Genomic DNA, 23,340 nt, shown 5'->3' on the forward strand with positions numbered 1-23,340 from the left:
TATAACAACCTGCGACGATTCGTTGAGAATTAGGAGCTGGTACATCGTGCTCACCGCAGGAATATGTGTAGATGTGATACCTTGCACAAATATCAGTATATAGGGTATGTCACGATCAAATGTACATTTCACCACACAATGTATTGATATATGCTGAAATCACATGACATAACATTGATATAAACCTTGGGATAACTTGGAGACGGTGCCATGAAAAAATAACATCCTAACTGAAGTTATCCCTTTATCATGTTATTATCCGAACATTTCCCTGCTATGGGTTAAAAAATATAAGATAAAACCACAAAGGATATGCACCATGTATGGATAATACCATTCAGTGCGTGAATGAGTTAATATTTAACGTCACTTTGGCAATATTTCAGCCATATATATCGTGACTACCATTCAGTGATATCATACAGGAATAACAGGAACATCACATGGAAATAACATGCATGACCTTGAGAAATGGCAGTTCATTCTTCGCGGAAAGCCTAGCTTAATAATGTACTGAGTTTGACGTCGACGTATCTGATTATCTGGTCCAACAGATGTTCACTTGTGTTGACATCCGGTGACCTTGACGGTCACAGCAATACGTTTAAATTCTAGTTTGTCAGGAAATCAGTATCGACCAGTGCAGTGTGGGAACTAGCACCGCCATGCCGAGACATGGCGGCTGGTGCTTGCAGAGTCTACGATAACACGCACATGTTACGTTATCAAGACATGAATAAGATCTGTTTTGCGCCCAAAAGAGATGACGCTCTACATCATGACACTTCCTTCGCTGTTCAACTTCTTGAACACAACATCCGGTATAACGCTCATTCTGTGTAGAAATTTACAGACAGAGCCCTCAATCTCTCTTTATAAGAGGGGAACTGGATTTGTACAGGACGATGAATCAGTCAAATGCCAAAAGTTATCTTACTTTATCAAAGACAAGTACAACTTTTGGGTTGATGACGGTATTTGTAGAAACGAACACGTAGACTATATATTATGTTTCACATCTACGAAAACTACTTTTGAAAATACTGATAAAGTATACTGTTGAAAAGTTTCGTCTTTAAGTAGTATTTAGAAGCTGGTATGATGAAGGGGAACACTTTTATGGATAGACAACTGCTTTATTGCAATGGATGCAACGTTTCTGTGTAGATCCTCGATCCTCGTTGCTTGATAACGGTGTTAGGATCTACACCGAAACGTCGTATCTACTGCAATAAAGAAGGTGTATATCCATAAAGGTGTTCCTCTTGTTATTGTGTAATGTATTCTTTTTATAATTATTATTATAATGTATAATGTAACAATAACTTTTGTCCGCATAAGATGACAGTGTACGGCAACCCATAGTAGCGCATGCGTTGTTACGTAATATTTATTAAAGCATCAGCTGATCTTGTCTGTATGGGTGGGAACAAACAAACCGGTTAATAGAACACGTAATACTGCAAACATTATGTTTTGTAATACATTTACTGATCATGTTTGCATAAGAGTGAGTGAGTATGGTTTTACGCCGCTTTTAGCAATATTCCAGCAATATGCGTGGGGGACACCAGAAACGGGATCCTCACATGGATACAATCGAACCCGAGTCTTTGACGTGACGAGCGAACGCTTTAACCATTAGACTACTCCACCGCCCCTGTTTGTATAAGAAGGGTACATAAGCAATTCAGTTGAATGAATGCCCAGCTACCTAAAGCTAATTAGGTGTATCACAACAAGGTTACTAGGTAAACACACAATAACATTACATATTACAGCTTTTTCATCTTACATATGTGAGGAGGGAGGTTTCTTGCGGTGAGTAACGAAGTGGGCATTTAACCAGCACTGGGGGAATGATAAAGCGATAAAGTCCATCCTTGATGTCTGAGACATGTTTAACCAACACATAATCTTCCATTAAAGTAGACACTACGATAAGCAGCTGTATCAGGGAAACGTGGGAGATCTATAATCCGTCGGTCGCCGTGGGGAAACGATCGCTAATCACGAACCTTGTTAAAATGTCAGGTTTCATGAAAAAAGGGTATATTGTCCATCGCGTAGATTATCAGTAACACCTTGATACCGAAAAAATGCGTCAGCTGTCTGGTAGAGATACGTTCTCGACATTAAAGAACTATCAGTCAGTCATTGAGCCATTCCCTAGAACCATCAGACAACAATGAAGGGTTTGTTCTGGAATCGGATTGCCAGGATTCAGTCTCAAGGGCAGGTCACTCATGTTACTATCTTCTACTATGACATCAAAGAAGTAGAGGAAACAGAGACAAAAGATTGAATCTATTGTAGCATATGACACGTATATTGTATCGGTGAAGAGTCTTGTCACTGAGGATGTCCCGTTACGCCGGGCGATAACGGCAAACCTAACATGATGCCTACTCAAGCCAGTACATTGCCTCTTCTTGTAAAGAAATTTTGGCAGTGAGACAATATGTCAGAGCGTAAGCATCATCTGAAAAATAGTATCAACAACAACAAGTGTGTACGCCCTTAATGATTTCTTCTCCAAAATATTTACATTTTAGAACGCAATATCTTCAAACATGTTCATATTATACGGTTTTATCAGAAACCAAAGGGGTCTAAAATGATTCCATCATGTATCGCAGTATACCAGCTTCTTGCCACAACAAATTCTTGGGGAGTGGTGTTGAACGAATTTTAATGGTGCTCCTCAATATCCAAAATGAAGAAAAACAGTGGACATCGTTGATGATCTATGAACAACTATTTGGTAGAGTCGATGTCCAACATGCTGGCTTTATACAGCTATAGTTTACATTAAACCACTTATTCAGTCTTCTTCACATGAACTCTTTGCTACCATTAATGTCCTTAATAACAGACAATTAACTTTGTTTAACTACAGCTGTTACCAAATATTCTGTTTCACGTAGTTTGAGGCTATTTCTATATAATTACGTATTGGTTCACTTGAGTCGATTTCTCTAATACCGGATTTAATCCACATCAACCACAAAATCCTTTATGTGCTGGTTTCATGTTTCTTGTTTGAATTCTTAAAAGGATCCTACGTTCTGACGTAGTTCTAAAGAGGTCGCAAATATTGCGTTGTAACAAATATAGAGGATATGAAATCACGGACAGCATTATGTCCACAGCAGGGATCCACCTTCAAAGGCCACAACAACTCCGACCCTAAACACTGGATAACAAAACCTCATTAATTTCTGCTAACAAGGTAGACCCTATCTCCTGCATTGTGGATTGAGTTACCCAGGAAGAGCCTCAGAACCTACTGACTATAGTAACCTACAAGGGGAGTTAATCTCCCAGCCCTTGACCCTTGGCCCCAACCATTCTGACAAAATGATTTCAGAGACTATAAGAGACGGGGACCACTGCGATATACTCTCGATCTGATAGTTAGTAGTTTTAAATGCCGCCGTAAGGCAATAAATATTCCTTTCTGTAGCGTGCCAGAGACAGATTTTGCGATTATTTGGTAAAGGAGCTAGCTTCTATTTACTGATAGAAGTGGTCGCGTTACTCCGGGACGACAATGTCCTGCTCTGGGAGTGTTCCTCACGTTCTCAAGGCTCAGACTTTCATTAAATCATGGGCTCATTATGTATCCTTGTAATCACACTTATGTTTCTGTCAACGAAGACCACGCACTCTCGAAAAGGTTGAAGTGTTTCTTGAACTGAGCTGCTTAGCCAGAAGGCTTTAGAATGATTGGATCTGATTTTCTCACCAAGAGTTTGACGTCAGCACTTCTTTTGGGCAAGGAGTGAGTGAGATGGGCTCAACGCCGCTTTGGCCTTGTTTCAGTTATATCGCCGTGGAAGAAAGTCTCAAGTGAGTCTCAGTCTCTGATGTTCACCACTTTAATCTTGGTAAAAGCAACTAGCACTGATATGGCGATGATAAACCAAGAAACATAAAAGGGCTGATCTGGATTCGAACCCACGGTCATAGGTTTCTGGCGTGCCCAAGGGACAACGTTACCTTAGACCGCCGAAGAGGCATCTATTTGCTAAAACCTGATAGGTCGCCATAAACGGTTTCTACACCATGACCATTTTCGAGAATCGGACTGGACGGAAACGGCATTCACTCTTTCACTCAACTACAGATTCATAGTTAAATAGTTGGTACGCTTAGGTCGCGATATTTACTCATCAGAGAATCGAACCTTGACCTTCGACCTAACAAAGAATAGCACTTACGACTCAACCACCCACCATTAATATACGGTATAATCTTACACTGGAATAGGAGAGCAGAGTTCGATGCTTTACGAACCAATGTTACCCCAGTTCAACTAAGCGAATTTAGCGCCACGTTAAGTCTGTGTTAAGTAGAGTGGGTTAATACAGTCGTAATACTAAGATGCCTTTGTGGACCGGGTCCAGTTGAATACAGTGTCTGATCTGGACGATGGTATGTCTCCGCAAGGGATCACATGATCAATTGACCATCCTGAAAACGAGGGTTTCGGGCTGGCTTTCTCGATTAGTAACATATCATTTTTAAAAGTAATGTCCTACGTAAAAACAGCATGTACCACACACAAAACCTGCACAGACATATAGAGATTCTGATTCCATGGTCACTCAGAAAAGTCTCGGTATTATCTTGCATACATTTATCTTTTTCTGAATATAAACAACAGCATGATATAGTCCGTGCATACTATACACAGAAAGACCTCGCTCTTCTGATATGCCTGGTATCAATGACACTGCCGTTCTTGAATGCATCATGCTGTGAGAAGTTCATCGCTCCTAGACTTCCAGAATCCATGCAACCCGCCTGCGTGTGCAAACATTTAAGGAGAAGCTGTAAAATTTCATTCACTCAACAGAGCTCCGTTCTGAAAGACAACTTTGGCTTTGTTTACAGCATCTCCTACACTCGAACACGGCGTGTGATGAACGCAGCGCTGAGGTTGACTTACAGAAAGTGTCCCAGTCTCCCTTTCGATCAGTTCTATGTGAGGATGCCGTGATATCGGAAAAAAGTGACGCCTAAATTCATCCATCACAAACCATTTGAGTTAGTTACATTTGTTTCAGTCCTACCTGAAACTCTAAAACCTCATACAAACATTCACAATGAGATCGCCACGGAGTTACTCAATGTACCTGCTCAAATGTAATCTACACGTATTAAGGGACCAACTTTTTACGAGTTTGTTTTGCATAGATATCTCTGAAACAATAAGTTAATATTGAAATGGGAACCTCGGTGGTACCTTACCATTTCATACACATAGATGAGTAATGCGCACTTCGTCTAATAAATCCCACAGGTGATGCTCGCCTGACGTTTAACAATTCCCGTATGGGGCTTGCGGGCCCTGGTCCTTCGCCAGGTGGCCCTGCTCTCAGCTGTAGTGCCTTTGGTTATCAGGCACTGTCAAATGTATATCTTGATACATTTCTTATTTGCCTTCTTAAAGGGGCAGCTCTGTAATTCACACGGCCATGGGTAAAGAATAACACACTGCACGGCTGTGTACAAACATGCTACACTACATGTAGACAGATAGATTGATGTGAACATGTAACATGTTTCAGGCACGCTTGTTAAAACTAGGATGCATATATTCTGCATTAATGAACCCTTTATAGGAAGCGCAGTGCACATTAACCATCAAAATCAGCCTTTGCCGTGACAGCATGCAAACATATTTTACATTGTGTGGAAAGGAGAAAAGACACATATGAATATATGTCAGTTTCTGGCTTTTTCGTTATGCACTAATCTGTCTCACAGTCCCTGGATCACACTATTTTCCCTTCTGACTAGCTTTCCCGGCAATGCTTAAGCCCTAAATGATGCAAGTCTAGATTTAGAATCTCCCAACTCACTGGGGCTACTTTTCATTTTAAATGGGTTTATTTGTTACTATCAAAATTATACATATTCAGGGACTAAGCGTTAGTCTAGTAGTGCTCTCTCTCTCTGTGTGTGTGTGTGTGTGTGTCTGTGTGTGTGTGTGTGTAAAAGTGTGTGTGTGTGTAAAAGTGTCATGTTCTGTGAATCAGAAACAACTACAGTGGAAGCCCTCTAACCGGCACTCGTGGGGACCGACAAATAATGCCGGTATAGATGGCGTGCCGGTTTAGAGAATGATAATAAATTAAACAGCATCTGTCGGGACCAAATTCAAGTGTATATGCACAGTCACAGTGAATACTGAATATTTGCTTTGCTTTAAAAACGATTCATATCATCCGACATGTGTGGCCCACAAGGATATCCATTGCCTCGGTGTCTGTCATCGATGATTGAATAGAAATCTACAGCGTTGAATCTCTTCACGTAGAATCTTTCCCAAACAGATAATGATTCACGACTTTATATTTTTATACACGAATGTGTTAAATCTCAATTTCAAAGATTCTGGATATGAAATTTGAAAACATTCTCTAGGCCCCATTCCGATGAATAGCAAAATAAGAGTCATGGCCGCATCATGTTGTTGAACAAAAGTGTCAACGAGTCTGGTTTGCGGACACTGAACTTAACGTACACAATGTAAACAGGGCTTGCACTTGCAACATATCACAAAAGACCTGCACTACTGACCTATTTGTGACTGTGTTTATATTCAGTGCGCCGGAACAACCAAAGTGTTGAAATACAATAGCGCATAAATCTGTGTAGGTTGACCTTGGTGAAAGAAGCGAGCACCGTGACGGTATAATTACATGGCTAACGACAGCATCGATACGGCGAGCCGCCTTTGTCGATAAGGGATGCTCTAATTTACACTGTTATTTACACTGATAACTCTCTGAGAGGGATACCAGTTGATTATGGGAGTTTATTATGAAAAACAACATTCTTAAAATTACTGTTAGGTAAAACCTAACCGTTAGGTTTATTTCAGTACACAGCTATCTCGCGCCAGAATTTTACACTTAAGAGGGAAAGCCAAGAGGGTTAAGCGTTTTCTTGTACCGTCACAGACCCGGTTCGATTCTAAAATCGGTGCAATGTGTATGGCTAATTTCTGTAGTCCCTTGCCCTGCTATGGCTGGACTATATCTGACAGCCTACACACTCATTTACTCATGCTGTAAAGGGTCACGAATGGTTCGAATCCAAGTAATCCCTATAATGACCTCAAAAGACCAAGCGTCGCCCGTGGATCCAAGGTCCGCTTCATTTTGCTATTAGTGTTGGAGTAGCCTCGTGGTTAAAGCGTTCGCTCGTCACGTCGAAGACCTGGTTCTATTCCCCACATGGGCACAGTGTGCGAAGTTCATTTCTGATGTCCCCCGCAGTGATATTGCTGGAATATTGCTAAAAGCGACGTGAAACTAAACTCACTCGTTCATTTTGCTACCCTAACACAATACCCCGGGAGACTCGTGAGATAAACATATACTGTTCAATGTTGTTTCATACCCAACTGTCTCACTTCTACAATTAAATCAAGCTGGTATCTCACCATCTCTGTCTGCTGTAAGTGCAGCTCTAGAAGCCGTCGATCACACCGTCGTAAATCAGCAATTATTTGAAATCCTAATCAACCGATCTTCCTAAGGTATATAACATATGCCAAATTGAATTAGCAGTCTGTCATAAATCTTCACTTGATATTATCTCATGTCGTCATGGACCCCAGGGGTATTAACTACTATGGCAGCGACATCAAACATCGTGTAATTAAAAGTAGATTTAGTGGCGTGGGGATGATTACAGTATTTCAATGCACAGTACCAGACGAGGGGACTCTGGCCTTAGTGATGCCAGTCCTGTTTCCAAGATACACAATCCTTTACTTATCTTCAGCTTAAATGATAACATTAAATGAATCCAAAATCGATCAAGTATATCATTCTCTATTTCGTATCTAAATTCCCACAATACCAGATAAGATTAATGTTTGCTCTTCATGGATATTAATGAATTAAGAATTTCTCCAAGGAGGGTAGCACTTGTATATTCTGTCAACGGTTAATCAGACAGAATTACCTTTCGATTGAAAATATTGCATTCAAAAAACCCATTGAGGCAATTGTCCCCTTACATTATAATTAAAACTACATCAAGTGTTTGACGCAGGAACAAACAGTATTTATTCGCGTTTGAAAACCTAAAACTTTGAGAGCGGCTTTAAACAGTAATTTCGCAGCATGAAGATATGCCAGCCAAACTGGAGCAGGTCAGAAACGCAATGAAGGTCTACGATCATTCTGGAAGCGGCGGATCACGGATTCGAACCCTTGCGAGGGTTCTAGACTGCCAAAAGGACTCAACACTACAAACCGAATTACGACCTTCTGGACGATTTTTAAGCCCATTTCTGGTGTCCCTCGCCGTGATGTTGCTGGAATATTGCTAAAAGCGGCGTAAAACCAAACTCACTCACTCACTCACTCTGGACGATTTTGCTATCTATGCCCCCTCAACGTTTTTAAGAACACGTTACACACCTTTACATAAACATATTATAAGTGAGTGAGTAAATTATATTGGCAATGAGCCAATTTTAAGATCAGTTTGTAAATACTCGAGTCTGGATCAGACAAACTAATGGTTGACATCACGAGTAAAGATCAACACCGTCTGTCACCACTGCACGCAACCATTCGTTTTAGGCGGTCCAGAAGTTCCAATGGCCCCAATATAAGGAATCGTGTTGGTGTATCGTGGAATTAACTCCATTAAATGTTGAGCAATTAAAAGGCCATCCCACACTGACATTTTCTCTTTTGGTTTGCTGTTTGCTTTCTGACCAATCAACATGGCCCTATAAATATTCATTTAATGTGGTATGACAATTTCTATAATATGTATATTTGCTTATTCTAGACTTTCATTCTGACGATGACATTTAGTATCAGCCAGATTCCACAAACCATTCCGTCATTCCGAATTCTATTTATCAGTGTATCGTTGGAAACGATGTAACTTTGGTGTATCGTTGGAAACGATGTAACTTTGGAGTATCGGTAGTCATAAACAACCCATAACTCGAGAAACATTCGATGTTCATTGGACTTCGAGTTTACGAGTTTCCACCGAATTGAAGTTTGAATTCTGCATAATCCTAGAACCTCATAACTTAGTCATATTTGACACTCCGGTTATCTCGAACTTCGGATTACTCGATTTACTCTCCAGATTCCTTGAATATCGAGTTAACAAAATTTCACCGAAATCAACTAAGAATCAAATAAAATTTTCTCTATCACTCCCAACGCAAAGTCTTAAGTGGGTGTTAAGTCGAAGACCACAGACAAACCAAGATAGCCTACTTTCAAACACTCCGTATTACAGGCGAAACAACTCCCCAGAACTCCACACAGGGTCTTTCCCTCGCCTACGCTATTGCCTCGCTCACCCACCAGAATACAGAGGCCTCGTGCTAATAACCCTTTCAAATGGCATATCATATTTAGATGACGAGTACTTATCATAGGTTCGATAACTGTTGTGTAGGGTTTCGGATTGTCGAGCCGGATGCCTCGCGGTCTAAATACACGCAAACACGCAGCCGCTCTAGCCGTTCAGGCAGTTACATCATCTACGAGTTGGGCGTCCTCTTTCGAAAAAGAATCTACGCTTTAGAGGGTGTTTGTGAAAGATTTACGTTTCAAACGGAGAAACGTACGACGTTGCCAGTATAATGTGCCACGTGCGTCTTGGATAACGGATAAAACAATATATAGGCGGCCATCGTAGACGTGGTATCAGAGAAACAATATTTAAGTCCTCCGCTATCGCAATCTTGCCTGAATAACTCTTTCTGAAACGTCATGCAGTATTGTAAACAATAAACCAGATGAGGAATAAGGACCTCCGTTCACCTGTTGTTTTGTTTATCGAGCTGGGTTAACGGTCCTCCTCCTTCATGTGAATAGCTTGTTAGCATTGTCATTAGAACTGGAGTAATGATCACACTGTTTTAAACGCCTCAAGCACTCAGATAAATATATCTTTTCTCACTTTATTACAAATAGAGGTCGAGCAAGTGCGAAATCCCGGTAATCCGGAGGTAAGCTCTGTTATAATGAACCGTTAATCCGAAGATTTGATAGGTGGTTAGTCCGTGGTATAGTTGACAGAGGGTTTGGTGCAAAGAGGCTATTTGACAAGGAGTGTGTGAGTTTAGTTTTACGCCGCTTTTAGCAATATTCCAGCAATATGACGGTGGGGGACACCAGAAATGGACTTCACACATATTACCCATGTGGGGTAATATTTACCTCTAGGCTGTCCCACCGCCCCACGAAGATTCGATGACCAGGGCATCCAAATTAAATACCATCCATGTGCACATGAGTAGACGTTCCTCTCATTAACAGCTAGATGCGTTTTGGTCGAATAAGGTTCCCCTTTACATCGAAATCTCATTAATCGGGACATTTCTCCAATAAAGCTGCCCACCTAAGTAGGTTCCTGATTATTAAACTAAGGACCAGTTTCAAAAGTATTTTCTCTTTCAGTGTTCTAAATATTGACTTGCATCACTCCTGCATCAAGCCACGTTTAAACCGATGTACTGCGCAATAACGTTAACAAAAACTTGTAATGGTACAAAATTATTTTAGGTAAATTTGTATTAAAAAGGTTTCGCTGTACGAAATGAACATTAGGTGTATTGAGGCTAGTAGTCAATATGCCACACGGGACAAATTATTATACATGGCATATTACTATAATCTAGAGTCACTATATGGCTGAAATAACGTCGACGCGACGTTAAAGTCACTCACTCACTCACTCACTCACTTTGAAATAGTGCCTTGCCATAAAACAACATTTACTTCTTTCTAAAACCTCGTCCTGCCACTCCCAACGGCAACCGAGAGAAACATAGATTTCTTATCGACTCGGTAGTAACACGTATTTACACCAAACCTTTAAACGTCACAATTAGCATAAGAAAATGTGTGTTTAAGGGGCACTATTTCCGAGTACATACGCTATTCCTTCAAATTGACCTCTTCAAGTCAAGTGGTTATTAGTGTTACAGCAAAACACTTTGTTTTGCTTGTGCGTTTTAAGTATGCCGACTTCAGATCTCTGAGAAAAATAGCAAATACTCGAAACGGAATGTCAAACACTTACGTCGTGCGGAGTTCTTAAAGTAAGGATCAGAAAAGCTTCTACCTGTTACATATGCTTATGTTATTAAATTATGCAGTGCCTTGCTTACTTTTGTTTGAACTGTTCAAATGTATATTTATAAAATTTATTTTGTTCGTTAAGGATTTATATCCTTAAGAAGTCCTTCTTTGTGTGTACATATATGGGAAATGTCAATACGGCAGTGATTAAAGATGACGCCACGCAATTCCTATCAGTAACCAGTCTATAAGATAAGTTAAAGAGCAATGTACCACATACAATGAGATGATGCTCAGACACGGACGCCACTGATTCAGGTAAACATGTTAAATTACACTTCATTGCTCTCGCAAAGAAATGTGTAAAAATGTACAAAACAGTCCACACGCCACAGTGCACACGTAGGGTCAGAAAATGACGAAGGAACCGGCGTAAAGGTGGTCTACTTGTCTGAATTGTATGAACAAATTGCTGACGCCCATTGTACATGTGTACAAAATTGATGACCCTTCCCCCTACCTCCCCAGGACAAAATGGGTGACCCCCCTCAAAATCATCATCACACCTCCCACCCCCAACCCTTTAGCCATAAATTATGAGGGGTCCCTTACGACAGCTCGCAGCATATAGTCGGTGTTTTGCAATCTGCGGCATTAAATAACATCCATTCACTCACAGATCTCGTGCCTTAATATTTAAACCATGGCGATTTAGAGCCTAAATCCTTTATCCGTTGTGATATGATACATACATAACACCCCACACAAACTACCGAACCTCCAGGTAGCATTCTACAAAGCGATCTTGACGTAAATACTTGCTGAATATGAAATTGACAACTGCTTTGTTGTTAGAGAGGCCGTGGTTCGAGTCGAGCTCACGTAACGGGAGGAAACATACATCTCCACTTGGCATGATCGTGCTGCACATCCTTTGAACCTAGCCCGATGCGAGTGCATTGTAACCGTTTGCTGCATTAACACGCGATGATGGACAAAACACAACTATCCGGCGAGCGATCACAGTGGGCAGCATGTTTAACCTATCTGACAACTCGATACTGACAACATTTTTCTCCGTGTAATTAACATGGGATGTGCCGATGAAATGCTTCGACAACCCTGTTATTGACAAGGCAGTCTATGAAATCCGAAAACCGAACAGCATTGAGGTGTAAATGTATGCATGTGATGTGTAGTGCTTGTTATAACCATGAAATCACATCTTCCCAGTATTGTATCCTTGGGAAATTGCCGAACGCTGCTGCTATTGACATACTTTGTTAGGCAATGTACATCAAACGTGAATATGCATGTTGTACATAGCAGCCATCGAATTACACTGTATCTAATACTCCTTTACCATAGATATTATCATATTTCCCTCAGAAATGTGCTGACTCACCTACCCTTGTGGATGGTTTCTAACACTAGACAATCCCAACTGCTAATGATATGTAGACGCATATTTTTTAACAACTTCAGAACATGAAATATACACCTTGCCCTGTGCAATTAACACTAAACGAGCCTTCACTGCTATTAATATGCAGGCTATGAAATACGACACCACGTATTGAAATGTACGTGAAAATGTCTAAAGTGTCGCCACTGTTATCAGTGTTTTTTACACGGGCCTGTATATAAACCAACTTTGGCCACGCTGTTATTGACAAGCAGTGCATGTAACGTATGCTTGTGAATATGTCTAATTCGTCATAAATGCCCTAGTAAACACATGGGTAGGATTTCACGCAGCTAGGTCACTGTCATCGATTTTTTACGTGCAAAAGCAGACATGTCATCGTACATATTCCAGCGTAATGAAATGAAATATTCATGCATAGTCAAGGCCCATGGAAGAGGATTAGCGATTACACAGATGGAGAATGAATAACTGTTTAAATGAGCAATTAATATAACATGGTTGTAAGATAACATATGAATAATATTCAAATAGGAACGTTAATAAATGTGTCTTATAAAAGTGAACAAAGTAAATTAACGAATCATAATTGGATTCAATATTCAATTTGATAAATGAATAAAACATTCTGTAAAAGGGATGTATATATGTCAAACTAATATTAATATATTTAAGAAAAAACTACTTACCAGGAATTGCTCCGTGCTGGGGAAGACTCTCTATCACATGTTGTTGTTGGGCGCGTGCCACACCCACATGATGGGGGTGGGGGGCGCAGTCGGTCGTATACACTTTCCATTGGTATGATACAATCACTATTGTAAGGCTCGTTCACAGGGATCACTATGTCCGACTCCTCTTCATATGTATTTCTTATAACTCCCATACTCCACACAGGGATTGTCGGTAATATCCACCCGAAGAATAAATTACAGTATTCGCGTTTATTGCACCAATCCACCTTTCCCAATAAATAAAACAAAGTTAACCAATTCCAATATTTCCTTGAAAAGCACGCTGCTAAACTGGCAAGTGCGTCCACTCCCAGCGAACATTTCCAATTGCTCGAGTGATATCAATTCCCATATTATATAGCACCGGCATCCATCGTCTCGTCAACTCATCTCGTCATGTGACCACTTTTCAAATATATATTTCTGTCCCAATTCAATAACATTTCGAACACACAGAATATATATGCACTTTGTTTACACCAAAAGAAATCTCTTCCAGATCTTTTTCTCACAACCAAAGCTCACAGCAAATTTCATAACTCCTTCGCCCGTTTCAATCCTTGAAGAGTTGTAGCCACTTCACTTTCTCGGTATATATCCGTTGTGTGTCGTCTGCTATGGAATCCCAGTCGCGTGCGCATGGCATAAGGGGTCGCCTGAAAGAGGTAAAAAGATACCCTCACTTATCTGCATGGAAAAAAGAGCCAGGGCCAATGCTCGAACGATAAGCCACTTGGAGATATAAAAGTGAAAAAAGTCTACAGAAAATAATACAGGCTCACGAGGGTTGTCATTTTGCCCTGGAACAAAAATTGTTTCAATGTTGTGTACACGAGAATTTAATCTGTCTCTGTTGTTTACCTTCCCGAGACAGAGTAAGTGTAGTCACCGTATCCATTACTTTGATTGAATCACTGAGAAAAACGTTCATACATCTATCATGTCTGTTCCTACAGGAGGAGCTGAGGACAATTTAGTCAAAGCAATGACTCTGACGGACCAGCAGCTGTCAGCTTTGACAAAATGTGCTAAATCATAGAGCGAGCCTGTGGTAAAACAAACGTCGCATATCGCTAGCACGGACCACTAGCCCCTTACATCAGCGTTAACTAATAGCCCGCTGCTGTACAGTCCGAAGAGCGTCTTCTCATCTGACTGCGCGTATACAGCATTCTTCATTTACCCAACGATCCTAAATCCACATTTTGTAGAATGGATCGTGACAATTGTTGTAAAAAAGACCTTGTACACTGTAAAACGTTTAGTTCAGCGTGGTGACATTTCGACCAAAGGGTATGAAAGGTCTGCGGGTTTGTGGAACAGAGTTGGTTATCTTGCCTGGTATTCATTTGGCGATGAGGTTTCTCGTCTCAGTACATTTGAACTGCAATGGTGCATTAAGTATTGTTAATAGTGCAATATGAGTGCCCTGGAGCAGAAAGGGTTTTCATTGGCTAAACATTACGATCAACTCTGATATAACAAAGTCGGTTGTATCAATATTCGATTGAGACGATTCCAATGCACATACCATTTTTCTTGAATGAATAGCGATATGCAAGCATTTCGATCAACTCTGATATAACGAAGTCGTATGTATTGAATATTCGGTTGAGACGAATACAATGTCAGTACCTTTTCTTCTCGAAAGAATAACGGCATGCGAGCATTTCGATCAACTCTGATATAGCGAAGTCGTATGTATCGAATATTCGGTTGAGACGAATACAATGTCAACACCATTTTTCTGGAATGAATAACGATATAACGTACTGATATTGGTGATTCTTTAGAATCCGATTTAAGCGGAGTAGAATTTAACCCTGTATGCAAAACCTATATAAACAGAGACATGGTGAAGCCCAACATCAGGGACATGGTATAGATCTTGTATAACAAGAAACATGGTGAAGCCCAACATCAAGGACACAGTATAGACCCTGTATAAACAGAGACGTGGTGAAGCCCAACATCAAGGACACAGTATAGACCCTGTATAAACAGAGACGTGGTGAAGCCCAACATCAAGGACACAGTATAGACCCTGTATAAACAGAAACATGGTGAAGCCCAGCATCAAGAACACAGTATAGACCCTGTATAAACAGAGACGTGGTGAAGCCCAACATCAAGAACATAGTATAGACCCTGTATAAACAGACACGCGATATAACCAACATCAAGGACACAGTATAGACCCTGTTTAAAGAGAGACGTGGTGAAGCCCAACACCAAGGACACGGTATAGACCCTGTATAACCAGAAACATGGTGAAGCCCAACATCAAGGACATAGTATAGACCCTATATAAACAGAGACACGATATAACCCAACATCAAGGACATAGTACAGACCCTGTATAACCAGAAACATGGTGAAGCCCAGCATCAAGGACACAGTATAGACCCTGTATAAACAGAGACACGATATAACCCAACATCAAGGACATAGTACAGACCCTGTATAAACAGAGACACGGTACAGCCCAGTATCAAGGACATAGTATAGGCCCCGTATAAACACAGACACGGTAAAACCCAGTGCAAGGACATAGTATAGACCCTGTATAAACAGAGACATGGTAAAGTCCAGCACCACGGACATCATACAGACCCTGTATAAGCAGAGATATGGTAAAATCAAGGACATAGTATAGACCCTATACAAACAGAGACACGGTAAAGCCCAGCGTCAAGGACATGGTATAGCCCCGACATAAACACAGAGACGGTAAAGCCCAGTACAAGGACACAGTCTAGACATGATAAAGTCCAGCATCAAGGACATAATACAGACCCTGTATAAACAGAAATATAGTACACCAAGCATCAATAACAAAGTGCAGACCCTGTATAATCAGAGACACGGTAAAGGCCAGTATCAAGGACATAGTATAGGCCCTGTATAAACAGATACACGGTAAAGCCCAGCATCAAGGACATGGTATAGATCCTGTTTAAACAGAGACATGGTGAAGCTCAGCATCAAAGACACAGTATAGACCCTATATAAACAGAGACATGGTGAAGCCCAACATCAAGGACATAGTATAGACCCTATATAAACAGAAACATGGTGAAGCCCAACATCAAGGACATAGTATAGACCATGTATAAACAGATCCACGGTAAAACCGAACATCAAGGACACAGTATAGACCCTGTATCACCAGAAACATGGTGAAGCTCAGCATCAAAGACACAGTATAGACCCTATATAAACAGAGACATGGTGAAGCCCAACATCAAGGACATAGTATAGACCCTATATAAACAGAAACATGGTGAAGCCCAACATCAAGGACATAGTATATACCCTGTATAAACAGAGACACGGTAAAACCCAACACCAAGGACATAGTACAGACCCTGTATAAACAGAGACACGGTACAGCCCAGTATCAAGGACATAGTATAGGCCCTGTATAAACACAGAGACGGTAAAGCCCAGTACAGGGACATAGCATAGACCCTGTATAAACAGAGACTTTGTAAAGTCCAGCACCAAGGACATAACACAGACCCTGTATAAGCAGAGATATGGTAAAACCAAGCATAAAGGACATGGTATAGACCCTGTATAAACAGAGACAACGGGAAGCCCAACATCAAGGTCGTAGTACAGACCTTTTACAAACAGAGACACGGTAAAGCCCAGCGTCAAGGACATGGTATAGGCCCTGCATAAACACAGAGACGGTCAAGCCCAGTACAAGGACACAGTATAGTCATGGTAAAGTCCAGCACCAAGGACATAATACAGACCCTGTATAAACAGAGATATGGTAAAACCAAGCATCAAGAACATAGTGCAGACCCTGTATAAACAGAGACACGGTAAAGGCCAGTATCAAGGACATAGTTTAGGCCCTGTATAAACAGAGACATGGACAAGCCCAAAATCAAGGACAAAGTCCAGACCCTACATAAACAGAGACATGGTAAAGTCCAGCATCAAGGACATAATACAGACCCTGTAAAAACAGAGACATGGAAAAGCCCGGGTATCAGGCTCTTTGTGGTACCAGCATCCAACGTTGGCAAAGTAGCGTAGTAATACAGACTTAAATATACCCTCTGTGCCGGAGGTAACGTTTACAGCGACTGATCTTGCAGAAATGTAAACACACTAATAACGGTATGTATTAGGCCCTCATTTCACAGAAGTATTGCACAGCACAGCAGAACTCAGCACACCATGCCACGGCATGGCTTAACATGGCTTAACATGGCTTAACATTGCTTAACATTGCTTAACACCCCAAACCACAACATACCAAACCCTGCAAGTTTGACGACAGTCGACACTCAAATCCAGTAACAACCCACCTTCACCACTGTCATTACCATCATAATTCTGTACGCTTCCTTTTCTGATAACACACGGTCACAATTGCATTACCACAACCGCCCCACGTTTGCTTATGTTGGCTCTGGAAATAAGTATTCCTGTTACTCAAGGAGATAGCCCTCTACCAGGTTATCAAACTCTTGAGAGTTTCAACTTTCAAAACTCATATGTCAAATATTTCTTAATTCGCCCAAATGAGCCCATGATTAACGCACTGTGGGTATGGCATTCCCTGCTTTACGAGGATCTACAGCTATATGTCTATTTGTGTTCAAGAACACCAGGGAGTTTACGATAACACATTTCAGATGTATATTGTTGCCATGAAGTATCACGATTCGTGTTCTTATAAATCATAAACAGGGATGTTCAAAAGTTGCTGAAACTGTTTTGAACATATTTCTGAGACACTACCTGCTGCTGAAACTGTTATTCCTTGAAATGAACTGTCTGGGTAGATTATTTAGAATATAGATTCCTTTGTTGTTGTTGTTGTAGTTGTAGTTGTTGTCGTGATCACCACCACCACCACCACCATCATCATCATCGTCGTCGTCATCATCGTCATCGTCATCGTCATCATCATCATCATCATTATCAGCAGCAGCAGCATCACCACCACCACCACCATCATCACCATTATTATCATCATCATCATCATTATTATTATGTTTTACAGATTATGTTCATTATTATTATTATTATTTTTATTATTATTATTATTATGTTTTACAGATTAAAGATTGTATGCAGCAGAGAGGGTTCGGGTGATCCTGGCACAGTCAGGCTGGTAAGGCTCATCTGAGCTCAGGGCCCTTGCCCCCTCTACACGTAGCCCAGACGGCGAATGGGACTTCTCCCAGGAAACGCTGCCTAGTCGAACCCACCAAGAACTTTCCGGAGAATATGAAGACTCCCCAACACTGCAGCCTTCTGCATTATTATTATTATTATAATTATCATTATACACTAGTAGAGGAGAGATTTTGTGTCAGCAGAAAATTAGTTTCCATTAACTGCCAATACCAACCCCACAAACATCACCACATTCAGAAAACCTGGAGATCCAGTAGGAAAGGTGCCCCCGTGTCAGGGTTAGGTGTGTGTATCAGTCAGAATCGTCCATCAGTGTCTCAATGAGTGAGTGAGTGAGTGAGTTTAGTTTTACGCCGCGTTTAGCAATATTCCAGCAGTATCACGGTTGGAAACACCACACATTTGGGGAATCGAACGCGTGTCTACGGCGTGACGAACGGACACTTTAACCACTAGGCCACCCCACCGCCCCATCAATGTCTCAGTGGAACTGCACTGCACTGGTATATCCTATATATGCACAGACGGCTACTGGGCGTTTATGCCCAGCTGCACAGTTCTCAGATACACGGGGATCTGGTATATATGTGGCTGTGTGCCACCGGCCCCTCACCTCGGCGCGATAACACTACTTAATGTTTACAGTTGTGCGGTTGTTTTTTGTACGCTAATTTGCTTCATTTCAGATAAAAAACCTACGAGAACGGCATGGTGTTCACAGAGCTAAAGTCATAATCAGAGCTATGTGCAAGAGTCGGGTAGCTAGGTACTAGTTTGTGTTATAGATGTCAGAAAACGATTATTCTTATTTTTATTTATTGTTTTATATTTTGTTACTGCTATAAGCGGTAGCATTCGTAGAAGTGGGAACAGTAGCGGTGGTAGTAGTCGTCGTTCTTGTCTTAATAGTAGTTGGTGCAGTAGTAGGAGTAGTAGCAGTATTTTGTTTAGTCTGTCTCACAGTCCCTGAACCATATTAATTTCCTCGATGCTTTGCCCTCCCTGCAATGCTAAAGCCCTAACTAAAGCAAGTCTAGATTTTCTCAGGTTCTCTGGTCTCACTGGGGCTCCTTTTCAATTTAAATGGGTTTATTTGCTACTATCAAATTTATATGTATTCAGGGACTAAACGTGAGTCTATAGTTTGTTGTCTAACCCCGCGCTCATGAATATTCCGACTGAGTGACGACAGTCTGTAGATAACAGAGTTTAGACCAGACAACTAGTGATTGAAATCATGAGCATCGATATACGCAATTAGATACGTTGACATGCATACCTAACCAGCTGGGCTGACTACCGGATCCCGTTATTCGTGAATTTACGACAAGCATGGGTTGCTGAAGACCAATTCTTACCTGGATCTTTACTGGTAGTACTGGTTCTAGTAGTAGAAGTAGGAACAGAAACAGTGGCAACAGCAGCAGCAGTGAGTGAGTTTAGTTTTACGCCGCACTCAGCAATATTCCAGCTATATGGCGGCGGTCTGTAAATAATCGAGTCTGGACCAGACAATCCAGTGATCAACAGCATGAGCATCGTACTGCGCAATTGGGAACCGATGACATGTGTCATATTTGAAATAATAGAGGTACTTGTTGTTGTGAAACATTTACAATCGTTATGACAGCATCGTGCACTTAGCAGGTACACAGTTTTTCATGGTGCTTTCAGAAATCTCGACTATTAAAATATGTTAACATCTTGCTTTTCATTATCGCATTAATACCTGTCGTCGCCCTGGGTCCCTTAAGCCTCTCACATGTTCGTGTGCACATGGCAGAATGTTATTGTCACAGGTACGTCCAGTCACGATGGAAGCCATAGCGTTAAACCGAGTGGAAAATCAGCATTAGGCGAGTGTAAAATAACACTTAAACCTCGACGAAAACAAAATATCGCTTTCAAGCAGAAGATCGCACAGAACGGGTTCGAACATGAAGCACTATCCTCAAATCTCTACGCATGCGTAGTGAGAATCGCCATGTCAGACGGCCATATTGAATTACTGTCACAGGTGACATTCCTTCCCTGGGGGCGTCTAGTCAACTGGAGTGCAAATCTCCACTCGTCGTTGTCTCCCGTGGATTAAAAGCATTAAGACTGCTTATCACTTAGCACTAATCGCCTTTGCACATTTTTAGTTTGAGGGAAAAGGAATAGAAAAAATAACAATAATAAAAATATGCCTTGGTGACAAAACGTAATGGGAATATCAACAGACGTTGAGAGTAGTTTGTTTAATGATTATGATATTTTGATATGAAGAGAAATCTACAATAGGTTTAGCACATGCATAAACTGATGAAAATAAGTTTCCCAATATTGATTTCTTATCAGGAGGTATTATTAAAAAGGCATGTCCTACGACAACGACATTTGCAAACGTTGTTGATGATGTCAACGATATACCTCATTGGCGGTAACGTACATGAAAACTGAAGGAGATTGCAGTTTTAACTTTAAAAAATATCCACCACTGTGCAAGTGATATGGAAGACCACATTCTTTACCAAGCTACAGTAATATGATATACTTGACCCAAGAATATTTCTTTTGCAGTTGGCTAATACAAATTTTAGAGGGTTCAGAAAACTGTACGCTTTTGTAAAGTGTACAAAGAACACACTTAAGGTTATTTGGTAAGATATTTTAATGACACAATATTTCATCTTTGTAAGAGGATTTCATGAAAAAATCTAAGTAGGATTCGGTTTTTGATCACGCAGTGTTGATAAGATAGCAAGGACAAGAACTGCAATGGGGGTTGATAACATTATGTTCTTAAATAGTAGGGATAACTTTTAAAAATACCAAAATTGGAAGAGATATTAGCTTCTTGTAATAGTTATATAAAGTAATTAATACGGGACGCATTACGGTGGTGAATTATGTCAGATGGTGAGTGAGTTTAGTTTTACGCCGCTGTTAGCAATGTTCCAGCAATATCACAGCGGGGGACGACAGAAAGGGTTTCACACATTGTACCCATGTAGGGAATCGAACCTAGGACTTCGGCGTGACGAGCGAACGTTTTAACCACTAGGCTGCCCCAACCGCCTCGACATCTGGAATGTTTAATCAACATAAATCAACAGCAGTATCAATGCATGACCAAAATTGGGAAGAAAATCCCACCAGATCCTGGTTGCAGGGGGACTTAACTCTTGACCATGAGACCAATAGGTCACCCTTATGTTCTGACAGGATTTCCGATACAGGCACATGTGGGATGAAGACATACTGAATACATTATGACAACATACCCGGGGTAGTTTCATCAGTATATCCGCATCAACATCAGCCAGTTTCCAAATAAAGGCCATGTAATAAGGATGGGCTTTCAGTGAAACACGTTCAAAGAATGTTTTCATAAACTCGATTCTGAGAAGTTTCAGATATTTACTGACTTGACATACATCGTTAAAATAGATAAATCATGCATAATCAAGTCGTTCTTTTGGTTACTACTGTCACGATTCGGGGTGCACTGATAAAACAATATCACAGATTATTCATTTCAAGACACATTCGGGTCTGAAAAGTAACACGTCAAATATAAGCCTGAATTGGCAGAAAACCATGAAAATGTCCCGTGTAAACATTTCTTTTGGCAACAAAGTTTCACAAATCATGTCAAAGTATTGTTTGTAAAGTGTCTGGGGCTGAATTATACAGGATGACCCAACTCACCATCGTTGGATGTCAATCTCGGCGGCACATCGTATTATCATTCGGAACTAAATGGGGATCAAACAACTCTTGCAGCCACTGGGCGCACCGAGTTATTGCGGCTTTCCTATCCTTACTTGGTACCCATTCACAGTTGGGTGGACTGGGACACATAGTCACAGTACTTTGTCCACGTTTACTGCACGTTGATGTTCCCGCACTAGGCGTTTGCACGCATTCATGTGACCACCATCTGGTCATATACCAACGGATTCGTGGGTTCTTTTGAGTGCACAGGGTTGTGTACTGTACACTAGGGGTGACCAGTAAAACCAATGCCTGGATTAACTGTGAAAGCTAATAATACTGTCCTTTTTAACAGGTGACCAGTAAAACCAATGCCTGTATAAACTGTGAAAGCAGATAAATACTTTCCTGTTTAACAGGTGACCAGTAAAATCAATGCCCGGATTCAATAAATGGTAAACTAAAGATTACCCGATCACCACACAGACTTACATCAAAATAGATGAAGCAGCTGATGCAAGGAAAACCTGATGACAGCAAACTTAACCAGATGTTACAAGGTGTGTTAAAAGATGAGTTCGGATTAACAGGGTCTGGATAATTCAAGTTTTGCTGTTCATTACCCAACATCCAGAAGTGCAAATGTGAAATACAATCTAAACATTTTCGTAACAAAATTTCATCAAAATCAACAACCATATGTCAATCTCTGTTAAATCAATAGTCATGGTTCGATATTTCAATCAAAATACCTGAAGTATCTCCTTTTGTAACAGACAAATTACGCCAAAGACGGAAACAATGAGAACCAACCACTCAGAATATTAAACATCACTACGTCACATGGTAAATTAGCATAAGCATGAGATGCTTATTAATAATTTGATGATGATGCAAGCACAGCGTGTATAATATATCAACACGACCGGAACAGACATCGGCCTACCTGTCAACCGGTACCTGGGGAGCCTTCACGATGTATGCCACTTCAACATTCTACACCGTGCATATAACATTGAAGTATGATGCAACCGCCTGCATATACGTGCAAAACACGCTAGACATCTCAGAAGGAGTGATGCAACACTGGTCACAAAAATTTAAGCATTACCTGTCAATTGATGGGGCTCTACATGGGTGGGTGTTCAATCGTTTCAAGTATTGGTTTTAATTAAAACCGATAGTCGTTCGAATTTTCATACATTTTTCTCCAATGGAAATGAATATT

The 23,340-nt window shown here is 40.8% G+C and overlaps 1 protein-coding gene across 1 annotated transcript in view; it reads right to left on the minus strand.

The window, feature by feature from the left end:
- The window catches only part of LOC124262238 (platelet-derived growth factor subunit B-like), a 75,311-nt gene extending 52,208 nt beyond the window's left edge, over positions 1 to 23,103 (minus strand). Inside the window, exons 1-2 of the transcript XR_006894529.1 lie at positions 23,059 to 23,103; positions 13,203 to 13,903 (exon numbers count right to left, since the gene is read on the minus strand). The gene's annotated coding sequence lies outside the window, so the exon portion shown is untranslated. The remainder of the gene's footprint in view (positions 1 to 13,202; positions 13,904 to 23,058) is intronic.
- Positions 23,104 to 23,340: the final 237 nt, after the last annotated feature.

Source organism: Haliotis rubra, unplaced genomic scaffold (genome assembly GCF_003918875.1).
Source record: "Haliotis rubra isolate DU_JTF1 unplaced genomic scaffold, ASM391887v1 Scf829, whole genome shotgun sequence".
In the NCBI taxonomy this organism is placed as follows: domain Eukaryota; kingdom Metazoa; phylum Mollusca; class Gastropoda; order Lepetellida; family Haliotidae; genus Haliotis; species Haliotis rubra.